The 20,077-nt window shown below is 40.1% G+C and overlaps 1 protein-coding gene across 1 annotated transcript in view; it reads left to right on the top strand.

Moving 5' to 3' along the window:
• Positions 1-1,060: 1,060 nt before the first annotated feature.
• flrt1a (fibronectin leucine rich transmembrane protein 1a) overlaps positions 1,061-20,077 on the top strand; it is a 46,814-nt gene continuing 27,797 nt past the window's right edge. Inside the window, exon 1 of the mRNA XM_089017620.1 lies at positions 1,061-1,492. The gene's annotated coding sequence lies outside the window, so the exon portion shown is untranslated. The remainder of the gene's footprint in view (positions 1,493-20,077) is intronic.

The following is a 20,077-nucleotide window of genomic DNA, read 5'->3' as shown; positions in this document are numbered from 1 at the left end:
TACAGGCAAACCTCTTCAAGCCACGTGGACTCCTCAAGTACACTTTTCAGTCACGGTATAGTCTGAAGCACGAAACAGGCTTCTGATTGGCTGCCGTGCCGAGTATGCAAATTGCCAAATGAACGAAAAAAATCCTTAGTTTTTTGTGTTTTTTTTGCGATTAGTCATCTTATTGTGTTTCAAGTTGTGAAAAATGGGGCAGGCAACTTTATGGCCGGGCAGGCAACTTTCCAGAGTTGTCTGCCCTGGTGTCCACTAACTTTTTGTAATGAGTTTCAGACACTGGGATAAGGTTTTAAAATGTGGCATTTTATATGGAAACATTTTTAAAATACGCCATTCATTTGAAAGTGCACAAATTACAGTACTTTTTTGTTTTTCTCACAACAAACAAAATAGAGTAAATCAAAACAGATCACGTGATGGGAAACGGTCTGTCAACATCTAATTACCCACACCGATTCCTATCAAGCTTTCAAGATGACAGGTCTTGTTTTTTTAATCATGCGAGGCGTCACGTTTAAGTGGTAGCCTGGACTCCATCCAGTGAGAATTGTACTGCACACCACCTCGGTCTGCCTGGTCACTCATTCACTCCTTGTGTGAGCAATATTCCCCATCACTCGAGAGACTGTGTGTAGATGTGCGGCCAATTTGGAGAAATGTGCATTGATTAAACAAAAGCACAATTGCGGAACAAAACCCAGCTGGGTTTGTGCGCGTGTTCTTGCGTGTGCTTGCGTTCTTGTGTGTGTCGATGCAAATCCTGTGGAGTGATGCGATTCCGATTCATTCACAAAGTAGTATGTGTCTTGGTATAGAAAAGAGAGACAGCGAGGGAGAGTGAGGGGAGGGAGGTGAGTGCGGGGAGAGGTGAGAGAGAGACAGAGAGAGAGAGAGAGAGAGAGAGAGAGAGAGAGAGAGAGAGAGAGAGAGAGAGAGAGAGAGAGAGAGAGAGAGAGAGAGAGAGAGAGAGAGAGAGAGAGAGAGAGAGAGATGTGTGCCTCTTTCTCCATTAATCTGCTCCATCCTTTACGCTGCCTCTTCTCTCCGAGGGAAATAAAAGCACGTTTCTGCATCTCGAGCGTTTTCCCCCCCACCTCTCCTTTGTGACAGTAGAGCACCTTCATATATAATTTTAATTTATTTGCAATCCCAAAAGGGCACGCATGAGCGAGCGTGGCTGGCTCCGGCAACCAAATGCCATAATAAGTTGGCCAGTGCACGTCTTTTTTGTAACCATTATGTAGGCAGTCCAGTGCCGCATCGAAGGAGATTCAGGGGCGGAGGGGGAGCATCGCGACCACACAGGAGAAGCTGGCAGCTCGCGATCACACCGACCAACCAGTCGCCGACTCCTTAGTCAAGCAACATATGGGAATATAACTGGCTGAGCTTGCTGGCTCGGGCGAACCGTGCGGGACCCGTGACGCGAGACTCTTTGCACCTAAGACAGAAAGAGAGCGACATTATCCTCGCCTTTACCCCTCTGGTAGGTGATAACTTGATTGACGTGCATGCGTGCACTGCCAATATTGTGTTCGCCATTCCATCTGACCAAATTCTCACCTTCTTTTGTGCATTCAAACAGACGTCGCTATTTGACATATGATTTTTTTATTATTATTGCTTCTTGGGTATAGGGGGAGGTCATGAAACAATCCACTCGACTCTTTTTGCTTCTGCCAGACCACTTGATTGAGGGCGCAGGGTTTAGCTGTCGGCTTTGACAGTGTGATCCGAATAGGCCCGTTTTTGGATTTACGTTCATTAAAAAAACAGACAACATGCGTGACATTGAATCATCAAAATATAACTTGACGTTTCAGTGCATCTCGTTTTGGTAAGGAAAGTTAGATAATAATAATAATAATAATAATAATAATAATAATAATAATAATAATAATAATAATAATAATAATAATAATAATAATACATTTGATTTATAACCACCTTTCAAAGCTCTCAAGGACACTTTACATTCGATATTGTTTTTAAAAAAACAAACATTGTCAACCTGTCACTGATTTATATATAAATTAGAATACGGCTGGTGACATGTGTTTCGGTTCATGACTCTCCTTAAAAGCCACGCCCCTAAAAGCAGGTACACGTTTTGATTGCCGTGACGGACATTACCGGAACGACTGCATCAATCAGTCCTACAGCAGCGCCCCGCTCCTCAACCTTCTCACCATTAACTTATCATTAAGACTGTAAAAGCGTCCGATTTTTATCACACCGAAGGACTGAAGGATGAAATCAACAAAGACGGTCAATCAAATCAACAGGGAGATGCTTTGTGTTTGCTGAATCAGCAAATTAAAAAAAATACCCAAAGCATCTTGCTTTGTCTGTCATAACCAATGCAAAACAAATGCAAAGACAGATTGATTTATAGTGTAATATGCAGAGATTAAATCATCAATTCAATTCATAATGGTTGTGTCATCATGAACACATAATCCTTTATATCACGATTGACAGCTTCAATTAGCACTTTCTATTAAAAAAATACAAATAAAAAATAAGTTTTCATAAAGAACTGCAGTAGCTTGAATCAAGCTTGCAGAAATAACGACTTAACCTGCGTGCAAAGACGAAGCGAACAAATGTTAGACAAACAGATGGCATCTCCAAAAGAGACCATCTTGTCAAAGTTGGATGAGATATTCTCCGACGGGCAACCCTTGGACATTGGGGGTGGGGGGGTTGGCAGCCACGGAGCAGCTTTGATTGCCGAGATCTTAAAAAAATAAAAGCTGCAACTCGGCTGCCATGCTGCAGAGTGCTACTGAATTGATTTGCATGTTTTATTCATACATCAATAGATTTGTAAGCAATCGAAATTTGCAATTGTAAGAGGAGCTCAGAATGAAAGATACCCGGTCATTAGTCAGTCTCGTCTTTGCATCTCATTACTAAAGCAACACTCAGTCAAGTAAAAACCTCTGTTAAGGTTGAACTGTTAACAAAATGGAGAAAAATAGTGCTCTGTAGCATTTGGGTTTTAGCCTGTATGTGGTCGTCGGCTACTTCCTGGTTGATGTGAATTATAAAAAAGTGAGCACATCATTGATTTCAGTTCCATTGTGACCTCAGGTGTTTTCACACCTGCTGTCTAGAGACACTCTATGGGGTTGGCAATGTACTGTGTTTTCATTTTTATCAAAGTTTAGCTGGTTTGAAACAGAAATCTGGTGGTGTTCAACCAGGCCCAACCGCTAGCAATATGCTAGCATAATCGTCATCCATTTCTACCCTAAAAAACTCTTTTGATGCGATACAACATGTAATTTTATCAATAGCAGCGGCGGGCGAATGGGATCACAAGGTTGTGTACAAACGTATGCTTCAACATCTGGATACTTGAAATTGTGTGTGTTCTGCAAACACATTTAAACATCTGGACGGCATTTTCACCTTTTTTAATATCAATTGTTCACATCATTATTAACTAATTCACTGCCAGATGATGTGCAAAAAGTATCCACTGCAGTGCCAGGGTTTTTGTCATTTTCACTCAATTTGCAGGACCCACAGATTATTTATTTTTCGGACTACATAAATATTCAATTCAGTGTAAGAAACCTTGGACTCTTCTTTCATTAGAAAAAAAGGAGTTCATTCCTAAATTACTGTATATGGGTCTGGAGTTATATGAGCTTGAAATGAGGGTGGCTGTAGAAAATACAATGCATACATATTGATTTATATAGTGCTTTAACAACAGCTGAAGTTGGAACAAAGCACTGGAAACAAAACATGGAAAACGGGAAATGCTGTCCACTGGTGGAAGGGGGGGAAAAATTGTCAGAGGTCTGGCCAGCGCTTTATTGGCACTCAAGCAAGAAAAGACAAAACCTGAACTAATTCGGGAATGGCGCTCTACGTCATATTTTCAATTCTCGAATAAATTTGTGATTGGCGGTGAATGAGTTAAATGTTGTCAATGTCTACATGTTTACATGGCATTCTTTTGGATATTACAGATGATTGTCAACAAAGGAAGAGCTGTAATGAAAATCATTGGTGGTCTTAGGAATTGGCTGTTAATAGATCTGTCAAACTGCAAAGACACTTGAGTTCTTGGCACTTTTGAATCTTGACCGATGGCCGGGTGGCTTTTGGCGTCACATATTTTTTACAAGTTGTTTGACACAGCAGTACACAATGGAAAAAAAAAGAAAATTGTGCTTTCAAGGTTTCAGAGGAACAAGATAGCACCTCACTTACAAGGGTGCTCGATACCACCTGTACATTTAGTACGTGTCAAGCTTGCCTCAAAGCAACTTGACTATATCACACAGAACTAATGCGGTTTGAGCGCTACCAAACTGCAAACTGTCTCTCCTCTTGTCGGCACTTCTTAATCACGCCAGGAATAGCTCAACTTCCTTGACTTCTTAAGCCATAACATTGGAGGTATTTTATCCTTGACAACTGTGTCATTTTCACAACTCAAGTGCCCTTTGTTGCCGGGGAAAATGGATGGTTAGTGTAGGTGATGTTAGGCATTTTAAATCCGAGCAGTCTATGGGTTTTAATACTTTCTTCATTCTTGGTTTTTAAAATTACATGACATGCTCAGATTAATACCAGATTTTAAACATGTGGCTAAATGTACATTTTTTTTTTCCAGAATTTTTTTTTTTTAAATCTAGTAGCGGCAACTGTTGAGTCATGTGACCCTATTATTGGAAATAGAAAATATTAAAGAAGAAACTTCATTTTTTAAAGTGCATTAGCTATCTATTAGCTGGCGAGCTTTCTATCTATTTGAGTTACTTTCGGTTTGAGTGAACGCTGGCGCGTGTGGCTGCCGCTACTCACCCACAGAAAAACATATGCTGTGACTGTAAAGTGACCTTGAGAGTTTTGAAAAGCGCTTAGAAATGAAATGTATTATTATTATTATTATTATTATTATTATTATTATTATTATTATTATTATCTAACTTTCCTTACCAAAACGAGATGCACTGAAACGTCAAGTTATATTTTGATGATTCAATGTCACGCATGTTGTCTGTTTTTTTTTAATGAACGTTTTTTAATGAACGTATTATTTATTATTATTATTATTATTATTATTATTATTATTATTATTATTATTATTATTATTATTATTATTATTATCATATGGACACTGTTAATTTCCTTATTAACAGCAAGACTGTTTCATCTAATCGTTCTATTACAGGGGTGTCAAAGTCAGTTTTTGCCACGAGCTACATTGTAGCGATAGTTTCCTCTCAAGGGCTGTTGTGAATTTGGGGAAACCATTAGAATGTTTCATCTCCTCCACATGTTACATACAGAGTTCACAACTGATTAATGAATAACTAGTTTTCAAGTCTGAAGTCAAGAGTAATGACTGTAATTGTGGTTTACCTGGGACAATATGGAATTTTGGTTCGGACTTTAGCAAGCATCATGGCACTTGACATACTTGATTTGCTTTCGCGGGCCGAATAAAATGATGTGGTGGGGCCAGATTTGGCCCGCGGGCCTTGACTTTGACACATTGTACTATGACGTCATTTTGAATGCGTACACAATTGTTGCTGTAAAGTACTTGATTGCTAGACTGGAGATTGAGAGTGCAGCTTGTGGTAAAAACACATTATATAAGGTGGACGAGTGGTTAGTGCATTGACCTCACAGTGCAGAGGTACGGGGTTCAATTCCTGCTCTGGTCTCCCTGTGTGAAGTTTTCATGTTCTCCCTGAGCCTGTGTGGCTCTTCTCCGGGTTCTCCGGTTTCCTCCTACATACCAAAGACATGCACGGCAGACTGATTGAACACTGCAAATGATCCCTCGGTGTGAGTGTCATCACAGACGCTTGTTGGTGTATGTGTGGCCTACGATTGGTTGGCAACCGGTTCAGGCTGTCCCCCGCCAACTGTCTGAAGATGTCTGGGATAAGCTCCAGCACATCCCGCGGCCCTTATGAGGATAAAGCGGATCAGAAAATTGATGAATAGAAATGTTCTGTTCGTGTTATTGTACTTGCCTTACAAGAATAGTCAGACTGTGTAATGGTTCACTCGCTTTTCTTCACATAGTACGTACGGTGTGACTATTTTTTGCATGTATGTTGACTGGTGACCAGTCCAGGGTGTAGTCAGCGTTTCACCCGCAATCAGCTGGAATAGGCCCCAGGTCCCTGCAGTCCAAAATATGATATAAAGTAGATAGGACGGAAGAATTAGTTTGAGACAGTTTCTACAATTTAAGGTTTATTCACACCACATGAGCTTTGAATCGAATCACTCCAAGGTATGATTGGTGCAGGCTTTCATTTTTAATTAAAGAGCTTATAATTTAGAATATGACTCATTTTAGATGGCGTGCCACCATTTTCAAAGGCTCAATAATTTCTCAGCATTTTTTTTCCCCACACGTTGCTTGATCTCACTGAAAGATGTATTTTCCAAAGGTTTCTATAATTTTCAGAAGCACGCTAATGTTGTCGTGAGTTCATTGTCACGAGGATCGTCATAGCATATGCATTGACTGTTTTTGCTTTTCAAAAAAAAGCCATTCCTTGGTAATTTGCGGCAGCAGAAACGCTGCTTTCTTATGCTTTGTTTTCAAGTCGTAGGAAGAGGAAGATGGAAAGACAGAGAGAGAGGAAGAGGAGGTTGATGTTGCTACCCTTGCTACAGGGCGTCTGTGCTGAGTTGGACAGCCTCCATGTTAGACCTTGCTGACAAATTCATCTGCTGCACATTTACAGGGTAAACAGCTTATTGAAGTACAAGTTGGGCTAGACCTCCAGCCAAAAGAAGTCACATTTCTTTTCAAAGCAGCCGTCTCTTTTTCACAGAATACATTTTTTCTTCCTGATGATAAATCACCTATTGCTTGGTTTTCTATGGGAGTCGAGGCATCACATCCTCTTCCACATGTGACGTTTTGTGCCCCTATTAGTATATTTCATTACAGAAAAAGACCTGGCAATGCTCCCTTTCATAGATTTATTTAGACATATACTGTACAACCTGCCGCCATCCTGTGCGGTAAGCTTTATGAATGCTGTTTACTTGGCAGATTTGGGGAGCGCTCTATAAGCAAACCTAAATCCTTCCTTGGTAAATGAATAAAATGGGTGCAACCGTCATCTGTTTAGTTTGATGAGTGTTCGTGTGCCTAAGTTTTAGGTGATCAAGATTCTTTTTTATTTAGACTTGTGCACATACCCTGTTCATACATTGTATGAAATAAAAAGATACGGTTCCTCAACATTGATCAAAACTGTCAGCCAGGTATTCATTGAATAACATAAACGTTGGTTGCAACAACGACGAGCCATCAGGTCCTTGAAAGCCTTCTCCATAGTTCCAAACACCATCAAAAGTTGTGATACATTAAATTCTCTTCTTGACCTCACACCAGTGGCAAAGCCTTCTCTGTTGGACTAAAATATCTGAATCACGGACTGATGTTAATTCTATTTTGTCCATGAATACTTATTTAATAATTCCAAATTGCCTTTCAGCTTCCTTTCAAAGCTTTTCCTCTGCTGTGCTGCTTTCAGATGTTTGTTTTCGTATTTAAGCATTTAACCAATCACATTTCAGCCAGCATTTATTACCAGGGTTAGAAATCTCCCTGGACTCCTTCACAATCAGTTCTGCGGTCCCTGGCACATTAAATGTGTCTATCAAACTGTTGCTTTAACCAGATTCCGAGTTGGCAACCCAAAAGGGGTACCAAGGCCTTCTTGAAGGTGCGGGTTAACGTCAGATTGTTCGCAAGCCATGATTGGCTCGTTACTAACGAGTCATAGTTTGCGAAAATTGCTCTGATCACAAGCTGCTTGTAACAATAGCATGGCCAGAGCTCGCACTTTACACTGTATCAGTAGGGAGCTGCATAAGCAAACATATCGTGTTGATTTAATAGCAGTTTTGTCAACCCACAATGACAGAAGAAGGAGAAGAAATGGATTTGATTGGAGATTTACTGTTAGTCATTTTCAAGATGGACTTTTCAAGAAAAAATGGACATCATTAAGAAAGGTTGGTCAGTTATTTTGTGGCTAATGGGGACTTGTAGTAAATCACACCACACTTTTTTTCAGTCTGGATTGATTCAGATGTAGCACTACTGAAGGCCTAGCAATGAAAGCAACAGCCCGACACTGCCTCACATTGACTTTTTTCGTATGTGGATTTAAGTTAAATTGTGACTTAGTTTGACAAATAAACTATACCTGCAAATGAAATACAAGAGCTGATCCATAAATGAGGTTAACATCGAACACGGACATCCCAGAATCATTTCTTTTCTGTCTCCAAATTGTAACCGCATCATTCCTCATCTGCAGACCAAATTTTCCACTTGACCTCAGTGAAGTCCGATGCAGAAAGTGGGCGCGCCCCCCAACATTTTGTCCAACGGAAATGCCGACTCATCCAAGCACACGTCTGACCGAAATGGTCGAGGATTACTGAAGCTTATGGTTACCCATAAATTGTGTGCGCTGTTACAGCCACACTGACCAAATACACAGACCACTTGAGACTCTAATCGGATCAATTTTTAAGTTGAATCTCACAAAGATGAGAGATGGATCAATTTCAGGGAAAAAAAGAGCAAACATCAGCTACCTTCCCTCCACTGCCCTGTTTCACTCTTGCAGTATGTGCACGTCCTTCCCCCAGCTGCAATGCTGATGTAACCACTTACTGTGGTTTTAGACATTGGCTCTTACAGATAGTGTTTTATTCAACTATCTGTAGATATTGGATTTTTTTTTCTAATTTTGTAGCGTGATGTCATCATTGCTATTGGTGCAGAATCGATTGTATCTTTATCGTTTCCAAAATTGTACATTTCAGTTGAGCTGTCAGTAGCATTGGAGTATATATCATTGCGGCATATGAATCAAATCAAGCTTTGTGCTGACTTCCGATACACTCTTTGTCAGAGACTGTGAATTATTTAAGCCATTTTGCATCATCGGAATCGAATGCAATCATGCATTTACTGTAGCTTACATTTCATTCTATAATGCACAACATGGATGTTTTGAACACAGCTGAATTATAAACTTTTAGCTACTTGAATATTAATCAACCGTGAGGATTCGATTCAAATCGATATGGCCAAATGTGTAATAATCAAGACTCAAGTCAAGATCCAATTCAAACGGGAAGTCTTCATAGCAAAAAATCTGGAGAATTTTTGTGTCAAAAACATCCTGACACACACTCCTGTAATTTATCTGACGTTTGAGCTACGGCACCCGTGTCAAAGTCAAGGCTTGGGGGCCAAATCTGGCCCGACATGTCCTTTTATTCGGCCCGCGTAATTGAGGAAAAGGTTTCTTCAGCTGTCATCTGTACTTTTTTGAAGGTGTCGGACGTTTTGTTCCTCATCCGAAGAGCTTCGTCGGTGAACTAAAATTGTGCTGGCAACCCTGTCCCTATATCCCTAATAGACAGACGTGGCCGTGCCAGACCTCTGCCCTGATAGGTCACTGCTCTAAGGTTGGGGGAGCATAACTATGGAGGTAATCAGAGTGGAGAGGTAATCAGATTGGGGGGATTCCCGACGTACTGATTACACCGCGATGACATTTCCAATGGGTCATACTGCGGTTTTTGTGTTGGAATTGTTCTTAGCACAACATCTGGGACTAAACGACTCTGTTGCCTGCTCCTCTTTGTAATACGTGATGCAGCGTGTTATAAGTAATAGCATCGGCAGCTAACAAAATGATGTAGCGGTTGATGTTGCGCTGAAAAAAACAAAAAAACGGTGTTTTGAATGTACTCGTTTTTATTTAATCTTTGGTTTAGTGTGTTGCTGCCACATATTACCCCCGCACTCCCAACATGAGTAGAATGTATCGAGGTCTCGATTGTAAGGCAAACATTGAAATTTGCTTCTACAGTATGTTGTAAAGCGCATTTGAAAGTTTGTTATGAAGCCAACAAAAATTTGCATTTTGGGGGCAGGGTGAGGAGCGTCTTGTTGCACAGGGGGGTGGAAAGTCTACCCTAATTAGTTGGGTGCGTGATGTAATGAATACTTTAATAGACTGTGGGTAAACCTGTTGTCCTTTGCAAGCAAATCAGCACGCACGAAACGCACATCATACTCTGTGCTTACTCTTACGGTGAAGTGATTTCAATACCTGCATTTGAATAATGACGCTATGAACCGCATATTTAGTGATGCCATTTTCCCATTAACGTGAGAAAAATATTCAATTTACTTTCTGTCTCATTGTCCACTTTTTCCTTCAACATTGTATTTCCCCTTTTCTCAGAAGTCAACCTTTGTCCTTCGAGCTGCCATGTTTTTTTTTCGTTGTTGTTTTCGTCAAAGAGAAAATGAGAAAGCATGAGTGCAAGAGGACGCCTCGGGGCTCGTGTCCTCGCATCTTCACCGCTCCTTTCATCTTCTACCCCTCCTCTTTTGTTCTTTATCTTCCATCTATGTGAGTGACAGCTGGCAGCCAATAGGGTACAGTGGCCACGCCAACCCAAGTGCACATTTTTGCCAAGTGAGTTGAGAAACTGCACACTTGAGCGTGACTGCCCTGTGCGTGCCGGAGCTGCGAATCACTCCGCGTGTAACTTGATATGTTCACTTTAACACGTGAGCACGCTGTTCCTCACATATTGTGTAAAATACTAAAACATGGCAAAGGTTAGTTAAGAGTAAAAGTGATGAAGTCAATATAATGAATGTAAAGCAGATAGATGCTGTGAAATCGACTTTTAACGCTTTCACGCATCGTGTAACATAAGATGTCCATATTAGTTACTGTTGTACCTCAAACGGATAGATGAGAATGTAGTAAAAAATACACCCTTCAATTCATGGACAAAATATAATTAACATCAGTTTGTGATTTAGATATTTTAGGCCAGCAGAGAAGGCCTTGCAGGTGCTGACGGTCCTCCATTAGCATTAATTACAAACATGTATTCTAGATGCATATACATACCATTAAATTTGGCCTTATAAGTATTCAATATACTCCTACTCCTGTACATATACCTCTACAGGGGGGTACTTTGGATTTTTATCTGTTGCGTGAGGTCTTGGTCTCCATTAACCACGATAAGTCTTAGTTTTCACCAGTGGTGGGTTGTGCATGTCACTCCTAGGCCTTCAGTAGTGCTACGTATGAATCAATCCACAGCTGCCACTGTAAAAAAGTGTGGTGTAATTTACTACACTTTACTACTCGTCCTGTACTGTACTACAGGGTACAGTTAGCCAGAAAATAACACATATCAAGAAATACTGTCATTAAACTAACTGTTCGAGTTTTTACAATCAACATGTGGCTTCATGATATGGGGTCAGAAGTCGCTCATCACAGAAATGATTGCCGAACAATGGTGAAGCATCATTAATAACTTCATTAAATTGCAATATTTGCTATTTTTGCGAGTACAACCTATCTTAATGATGTCCTCCTTTCTAGTCTTGAAAATTGCTTTAACAGTAAATCTGCAACCACAGCCATTTCTTCTCCTCCTTTAGCCATTGGATTGGATTTGATTTACCTTTATTTGTCTCGCAGTGGAGAAATTTACGTTGACAAAACCGTGATTAAATTGACACACCAATATATGTGCTTGTACATCTCACGACTGATACAGTGTACTAGCTGTGGCCACTATGCTCTTGTCACTTGCGGCAAGTGATAAGAGCAGTTTTCCTAAACTACGATTGGCTTGTCACGAGCCAATCATAGTTTGCGAAAGGTCTCACATTGACCAGTGCCACAAGTACTTCTGTCGTGTTCTGACTGCTTTCTTGGTCACATAGGCCTTCCCCCCCATCCCCTTTATAAAAGACACATGCTTCAGGGTTTATAGCACAAAGTAAAAAGAGGGCTCTTGTAATGATCTTGCAATATGCAAACAGCACCTTGTATTATACAAACAGCGTTTGCCTGCCCCCCACACCCCTGTGCAAAAACTCTCAAGCTTCATACAAGATAGCACACGGCAGATGCCGAGACGAGTCTCAAATATGTGAAAATCAAACTAGCGAATAGCGTCGCCGTGATTACGCTTTCATAATTTTCACCTTCTCCAAGCGTTCCCCGGGAGTATAAAGCCTTTCTTTTCCACACTTGTCACCCCCGCATTGAAAAGCGATTTGGGTCAGGATCTGTTGTTGACGCTGACTGTACACACAACCAGAGAAAATCCGAGATCTTATTAGTGTGTTGTGGAAGCGAGATTGAGGAATTTCACAACAATTTACAAGAAGCGAAGGGGTCAGTGATTGCAAAGAAAACGGACACGAGATTAAAAAGAACACGCAGTGGAGAGAAAAAACGAGCGGAAATGACATCCACACACTGGATATCGAAGTGTAATCTAGGATTACTTCAGTGTAGAAGGAGGGCATGGCCACCCAAAGGCACAAATAGAAAAAATAAGAACGCAACACGGCAGACTTGAACCCTGTGGGATAAAGCCCTGATGAGAAAAAAAACACGGGTGTTGATCGTTTTTCTTCAGTGACACACAAACACACACACTAATACACATTTTGTTCGCGCCTTATCACCCATATTTCCATCGATAGAAATCGTAGACAGGAATGTTGATCTTCTGCTGATTGGAGTGAACGTTATCAGTGCAAACCCTGGCGAAACAAACACTTGGCTATCGCAAATCAGTACATCACAGAAGATGACTTTTAATAGTGTCTGACGGCCTTTTGCTAGTAAACTGTGAAACTATTCTATGACGCCTGTGGAGTCTGGTGATAATTGCAGATACAAGACACTTATAGGGACACCATTATTACTTCCTTATCTCAGAGCGGCAACAATGAACCCATTAACTCATTCTCAGAGACCTGATCGTTAAAAAAAATGTAATAACTGGTGCTCAGTTTAATTCATTTTAAAGCAAAAGAATTTGGAATGTGAATATTTTCTTTGTCTTGGAAGACAGCAAATGGCTTTTTAAACGATAGTTGGACAAGACCAGCACCTTTCGTGACTTCGTTTTTTCACAACTTGCGGACAATATGGATCAGAGCAAAAAATGTCTGGATAATAGACGGAGTTCAGTTTTGTCTTGAATTGACATTGTCTTGTTTTGACAGAGGTTGAATTTATGGGTGTCCTGTATCGTGTTCATCTAAAGAGGAACCTCTGCGGTGTAACAATAGTGCCGAACTCCTCTTTGAAGCAGCAAACACGTTCCTGTTTTATGACATGACGTTGGTCAATTGAAAGTGAGTTATGTATTTTCCGGTGTATGACGTGCACTGGAGTATAAGGCGCACCCTCAATGAATGATGTATGTTCAAACATGTTGCATATATAAGGCGCACCGGAGTATAAGGCGCACTCCCAATGAATGGTATCTTTTCAAAATCTTTCCATATATAAAGTGCACCGGAGTATAAGGCACACCCCAGTGAATGGTATATTTTAACACCTTTCTCCATATATAAGGCGCACGTATAAGGTGCACCCCCAATGAATGTCGTGTTTTAAAATGTTTTCCATATAAGGCCCACCACATTATAAGGCACGACAGGAGAGCCTGGGTTACAATTTATTTCCCAGCATGGATTGAGCACGACTTCATCTCCAGCAGTAAATGAGATCGGTGACTGCTGACAGTTGCTGAGAGACCAATTGTGGCTCAATATTACCGTATTTTCCAGTGTATAAAGCGCATCCAAAAGCCTTGATTTTCTTCAACAATGACCACGGACTCCATTTCCCCCTGTAGAAGAAGTAGTGCATAACTACTCTAGCGCCTTATAAAACTTTTTTCATTCATTGAAGGTGCACCTTATAGTTCGGTGCGCCTTATACAGCGGAAAATATGGTAATTGTGAGTTTTGTTGACATGGTTGCATTGCTCAGTAGTATATACTGTAGAAGGGCTCACATGATATTAATGTTTTGTATAAGGTCAGGACACTTGGTTGGTTGCTGTAAAGGGCTTGTGGAGTAAATTGACAATGGTTGGAATCTTGTTACAAGGCCCTGCAGAGCGAGAGTGCGATGTGCGGTGGCGACGGCAGCTAGTAAAAGAGCTGCGATGATGGTTGCTCTTCAGCAGTGAACTCTAATTTAAGATAATCTTTCAACCCTGAAGATTTTTGGTGTGGCATCTCTTTCAATTTCAAACTCAGAAATGACAAGGGTGGACATGTAAAAGTTTGCGGCAAAGCCATCCAAGTAAGTTTTCAGGACGATACGCGCACACCGAAAGTTGATACCTTATACCGCATTTTCCGCACTATAACGCACGCCTAAAAGTCTTACATTTTTTTCAAAAGCTGACCACGTGCCTAATAAAACAGTGCACCTTATATATGGAAAAAGTTTTACAATATGTTCTTTATTGAAGTTGCACCTTATAATCCGGTGTGCCTTATATATGGGAAAAGTTTGAAAATGTCATATGTTGAAGGCGTGCCTTATAGTCCGGTGCGTCTTATATCTGGAAAAGTTTGAAAATATGTCATTCATTAAAGGTGCACCATATATGTGGAAAAAAATAAATATCGTTCATTGAAGGTGCGCCTTACAAACCAGTGCGCCCTATAGCCTGGAAAATATAGTCATTTAAAATTACATTTTCTGTGTACTGTAGTTTTATATCTTGTTTTTATTTAGAATTTAATCTGTGGTTTTATTTGTTTGCTTTGTAATTGTAAAGTGTCCTTATAGTTTTATCTCTTGTTTGAAAGGTCGATGAAAAGGTTTCTTCAGCCGTCATCGCTACTTCTTTGAAGGTGTCGGACGTTTCGCTTTTTATCCAAGATACTTGTTCAGCGAACGTTCGCTGAAGAAGCCTCTTGGATAAAAAGCGAAACGTCTGACACCTTCAAAGTAGTACAGATGACGGCTGAAGAAACCTTTTCGTCAATGGACCACTCCTGCACGACTGAGAGCTTACACAGACATCTTGTTTGAAAGGTGCTTAGAAATAAAATGTATTATTATGATAATGATAATGATGATTATTCTGATGAATTGTTTGCAATGTCAAAGATGAAGAATAACTATTCAACAGAAGATTTTAATCTAAAATCTTGATTTATTTAAACAAGGAAATATTTGATGTATCCACAGGGAAATTGGAAATTATGTTGGCGAATAAGACACAAAGTGGTTTGTTTTATCGTACTTGACTAGTAAAGCTATACACGAGGGTCCTCTGGGCTCGAAAGAATTGCTGATGCTCATTCTGAGGGATCCGACTTGAGGCGGGAAACAACACGACAAGGCCAAGCTCAGACCTCAGTGTTTTTGAGGATGATGGGGGGGAATCAACATGGCCGATGACCTCAATAGGCGTGATATTCAGACTTCAACAATGACTATATTGAAGATTTTCCATGATATGATGAATTCTGAAGTACAACAAAAACATATCATTTTTTTAGAACATTTTATAATATGTAGCTCACAGTTGCTCAACATGAGACTTCTTCGTACCAAAAGACATTCAGCTGCATCGTTTTGCAAATAATAATTCCAACTTTGAGGAGCGTTGTAACTTTCTGGGTCAGAAACTGAAGGTACATCAAGAAGGCACCCTGGCGAAGGAAAAAAAAGACACATTATTTGTATTTCATATGCTGAGCCTCAGCTATTGAATTCCCAAAGAGCTTTTCTGGGTTACGAGCGTGAGATCTGAGATCAAGCACGACATGCATTAGTCACAACATAACACATCTTTTGATTTATTCATGCCTTTTAGATGATGCACGATATTTCTGAATGCATGTATATGAAATACAAATTGTACCTGAAATAATAAACCGCTACTCGAGGTCAAATGAAAATGTATGGAATTTCCAAGTTAAATAGAGCTGGAGTGTATTGAGGTCGTGATTCTCTCATGATCGTTATAAGTGCACCACGTTAGGAATCGCTGCAATTTTCGATCCTTGACAGTACCGCAGCAACTTTACACAAAGCAATGCAGGAAAAATGAGTCCCAGGTGAGATTCCACCAGTTTCTCATCTCTGTTTATCACCCGAGTCTGGAAATTGCCAGTTTGCCCTTGTCGTCACGATCTGATCTCATTCATGCACCGATGCAGAAAAAAGATTTTGACAATGGCGCCTTTTCCAAACAATGAAAAGTAGATTTCTGAAAGGCATATTATTACTTTTCATCAAATTTGATGCATATCTGTCCAGAAATAATATGTCATTAATCTTGTTTTTGTGGCAACAAGCAACGGAGACATTAGTTCTCGTTGAAAAATATTTTCACAAAACAAAAACAAAGGTAACATTCGGGCTTGGGTTGTCTCAGAATTGCACTGCGCCGCTCCAGCGCGCAGGAGTGTGAAAGCAGCTTCACCCCGCAGTCATTTACGTCACGCTTAGATTTCAGTGGTCATTGGGATTGCTTTTTACGAGCCCACCGATCAATCTGTCCCGTAATTCAATCCGCTAGTTAATCATGTTTGAAATGAATAATTCACAGACCATCAGAGAAAGCTCAGTGTAATGGTTCACAAGTGAGGTGCTGAACTACAACATGAGTTCAATATGCTCTCAATGGGGATGGATCAGAAGCATGAAACGTAATATTTGGGGCATCTGCTGTGGTTAGCCATATAGTAAGGAAGGCCTGAGAGGATTCTAATTCATTCATCACACAGTCAAAAGTCAAGTTGAAGCCAAAATTATAGATACAGTAGGAGCATAAACAATCAAGGAGCCAAACATATTCAGCATTGAAAACTTGACACAGGAAAAGTGTCACTTCGATCCCCATAGTGAATTTCTCAAAATAAAACTATGTACAGTATATATTTTATGTGAACTCATTCACTGCCATTCCTGAATTCATTCAGGAATTGAAAAGCATGACGTGAAACGCCATTACCAAATTTGTTCGCGTTTTGTTTTTTTCGACAAGGTGTCAAAGTGCTGGTCAGACCTCTGGCAATGTTTTCTCCTCCCACGAGGGAGAAACATGCTTTTTGTACAGCTGACCCCATTTCAAGATCAGATAACTCCAGACCCATGTAATTTAGGAATTAACACTTTTTTTCTGATGAAAGCAGAGAGTCTAACGTTTTCTTACGCTGCATTGAATATTTCTGTGGTCCTAAAACTCAATATTCTGTCGGTCCTGGAATTTGAGAGAAAAATGACAAAAACATGACAAAAAACCCTGGCACTAGAGTGGGCACATTTTTGCACATCGTCTGGCGGTGAATGATTTAGGATTAGAGGTGCTTTAAACTGTATAAAAGACAAGCTCCATAGGAGGTCAGACTCGGCACAAACAACAGTTTTTATATTGAGGCAAAAAAAACAAAACAAAACTATTGAGCAAGTAGCTACACTTTTTGTGGTGTTCTTATCATTCAGTGAAAAGGGATAAAGTCACCAAAAATAACCTTTTCAGTCTTGTGAGAAGAAAGCACAAAGAGCCATCGAGTCAACAGCCGTATCTTTTTAGCTCTAATAGAGCACTAATGCAGTCACCACTGTATTTTTTTAAGGGGATGACAACAATATATTCCAAATTGTTTGTTATCCCCCCAAATATAGTGTTTGTGTCTCCTTAATTTCTATACAACTCTGGAACTGTATCAGGAAGAAGCTGGAACAAAGAGATGAGCTTGAGTGCTCTCTGAAGAATACGCTTGCAATGTGCTTCATCCAACTTTTCTGTCAGTCTAGTAGAGCTGAACAACAGCCTCGTGTTCACAGTTCCTTCATTTCTTAACTCGACGAGTGCTTGAAATACAAATTGAAGGCAATTAATGCGTTTTAAAATTCAACCTTACCAAAAAAAAAAATGCACCCACCCACCCTTGCTTTGCTTAAAGGACAACCGACACCATATTTTTGTTTCCTAACTGACATCAGAAAAGTGTTTTATAGCATCTAATATACCCAAAACACGCAGGCTGATATCTTTAATGAAATACAAAACACCAAGAAAAATGAGTTCAAGTGTCTCAAAACTACTTCAAAATGACCTCGGAGATGCAGAGTTTCAGAAGGTCCCGCCCCCTTGTTTGTGACGTCATGCCAGGACGTCTTGCCTTGCTCGAGAATCAAAACAATGGCTTCAGATTTGGAGAAGATGCTTTCTTGTTACTCATCCAGTTATGAATATGATTCAAATAGTTCTGAAGAGGAAAGCATAAATGTTTGCAATCGATTTAAGAAGTCCTCCCGTATCAATTCGAGCCGTCAGGACTCCAATGTAGCGTCCCAGAAAATGCACAAGATGGCGCCCAACCTCCGTTGGAAATGGGCTGATTTGTCTGCTGGGAATTTGTGTCAACTAGTATCAAATAGTAGTCTTGGTGCAACACACAACCATTCACTATCGCATTATTTGTTTCCTTCTAATTTTGCCATCAACACGAAGTTTTCAGACCAAATAAAGTACCCAAAATGCATTGTGTGTCGCTTCCTCGGTCAGGGGCGTTCCAGACGTGACGGCACGTCAGGCATTGTCTTCAACTCGAAAACAAGACTTCCTGAATATTCAGCGCGAGTCTTAAAACGTAAAATATAGCTATATCCCCATTGTGGGACGAATAAAGGTTTTTCTGTTTCTGATGCCGTGGAATCTTTGTAAAATACGCTCAGTAGAAGTCATTTGAAATGATTTTACAAATTGTAGACACAACTTTTCCGGAGGCGTCGTTTGTCCTTTAAAACCCAAAGCTGGGTCGCAAGACCGGCTCATGGCAGTCATAAGAGCCTGTTGCACCACCCACATTAGATCGCATTACAGCGACACGTCTTGCAGCGCGGATGCCCTGTCAGGGAGCTGTAACCAGCAGCCCAGATGGACGGGCTCGCCGCCGCGACTCATTTCCACCCCCACACGACACCAACACCTCTTTTCCTTCCCTTGCCCCCTGAGCAGCACTCTCCCCCCCTTTTTTTGTCTCCTTCAGACTTGCGCTTAGTGAAATGAAGCGATGCTCAGTCGCACTGAAAACATCTCGCACGGTTGACGCCGTTTAATATACAGATGTCAATCGTGAAATATGTATGTCTGCAAATTACAATGCGCTGTGTGATGAATGGGCCTTTTAGAAAATTGCAGTAAATACGATTGTCAGATTTATTTTAGTGACATAACAAGAGTTTCCGACCCCCCATTCTCCCCTTTCAAAAATTATTCTCCTGGACTTTTTGAGTGGGTCAATCAGAATTAGGCACAAGGCCATGGCAGATATCCAGTGCACAAATAAGAGAAAATATACTTTGGTGATATTGAGTGTTTGTTTTTTTTAACTTGGAGAAGCTTTATAGCTGGGAGCTGCATCAAGAAAACAAGGACATAAGGGAAGCTAATCTCTCTTCCTCTGGTGAAAACTGCGAGAAGGCTAATGGAGTATTGCACTACGGTCAATGAAGTAGAATCACTGCAGTGGGCGTTGGTACCAAGTGGAGGTTGTCATACATCAGGGGCTGGAGAACAAGCAAAGACATCCCTGCAGCAAATTTACAGACCAAATACCTTTACACATATCTTGAGCCTTTTAAGGACCATTTTAGTTCATTATAGTCCCTGAACAAACCCCACTACGTTTTCAGAGAACCCATTTTCGACTGTCATTGCCGGAGATGCAATTAATAATTATGGCCCTTGCTCCATTTAGGAGGAGCAAACGCTGCTATCATGTGCGCCGGATTCCAGAAATTGCAGTGCAAAGAAATAAAAGCGTACTATAAATGGTTATAATCACTCTTCTGTCCACTTGTGTAAATATAATATAATATAATATAATATAATATAATATAATATAATATAATATAATATAATATAATATAATATAATATAGTATAATGTAATACATTTCCATACCGTATGAGTGCTTATTAAAAAAATCTCAAGACAGAATTCAACATAAAAATTCACTTTTACTATTTATATTGGTAATAGGTTAACAAGTCTTGTAAAAGAAGAAAGAAAAAAAAAAATTTCAGGATTGCAGTAGTGTCAAGACAATGATTTTTGTAGGTTTAGTCTTATATAATACAATACATTATATATTGATTTATATAGCGCTTTAACAACAGCTGAAGCTGTAACAAAGCGCTTATACTGTACT

Source organism: Hippocampus bargibanti, linkage group LG16 (assembly GCF_051943395.1).
Source record: "Hippocampus bargibanti isolate YZ-2025 linkage group LG16, ASM5194339v1, whole genome shotgun sequence".
Lineage (NCBI taxonomy): Eukaryota > Metazoa > Chordata > Actinopteri > Syngnathiformes > Syngnathidae > Hippocampus > Hippocampus bargibanti.
The sequence above is the reverse complement of the archived record's forward strand: the minus strand, read 5'-3'. Positions and strand labels throughout refer to the sequence as shown.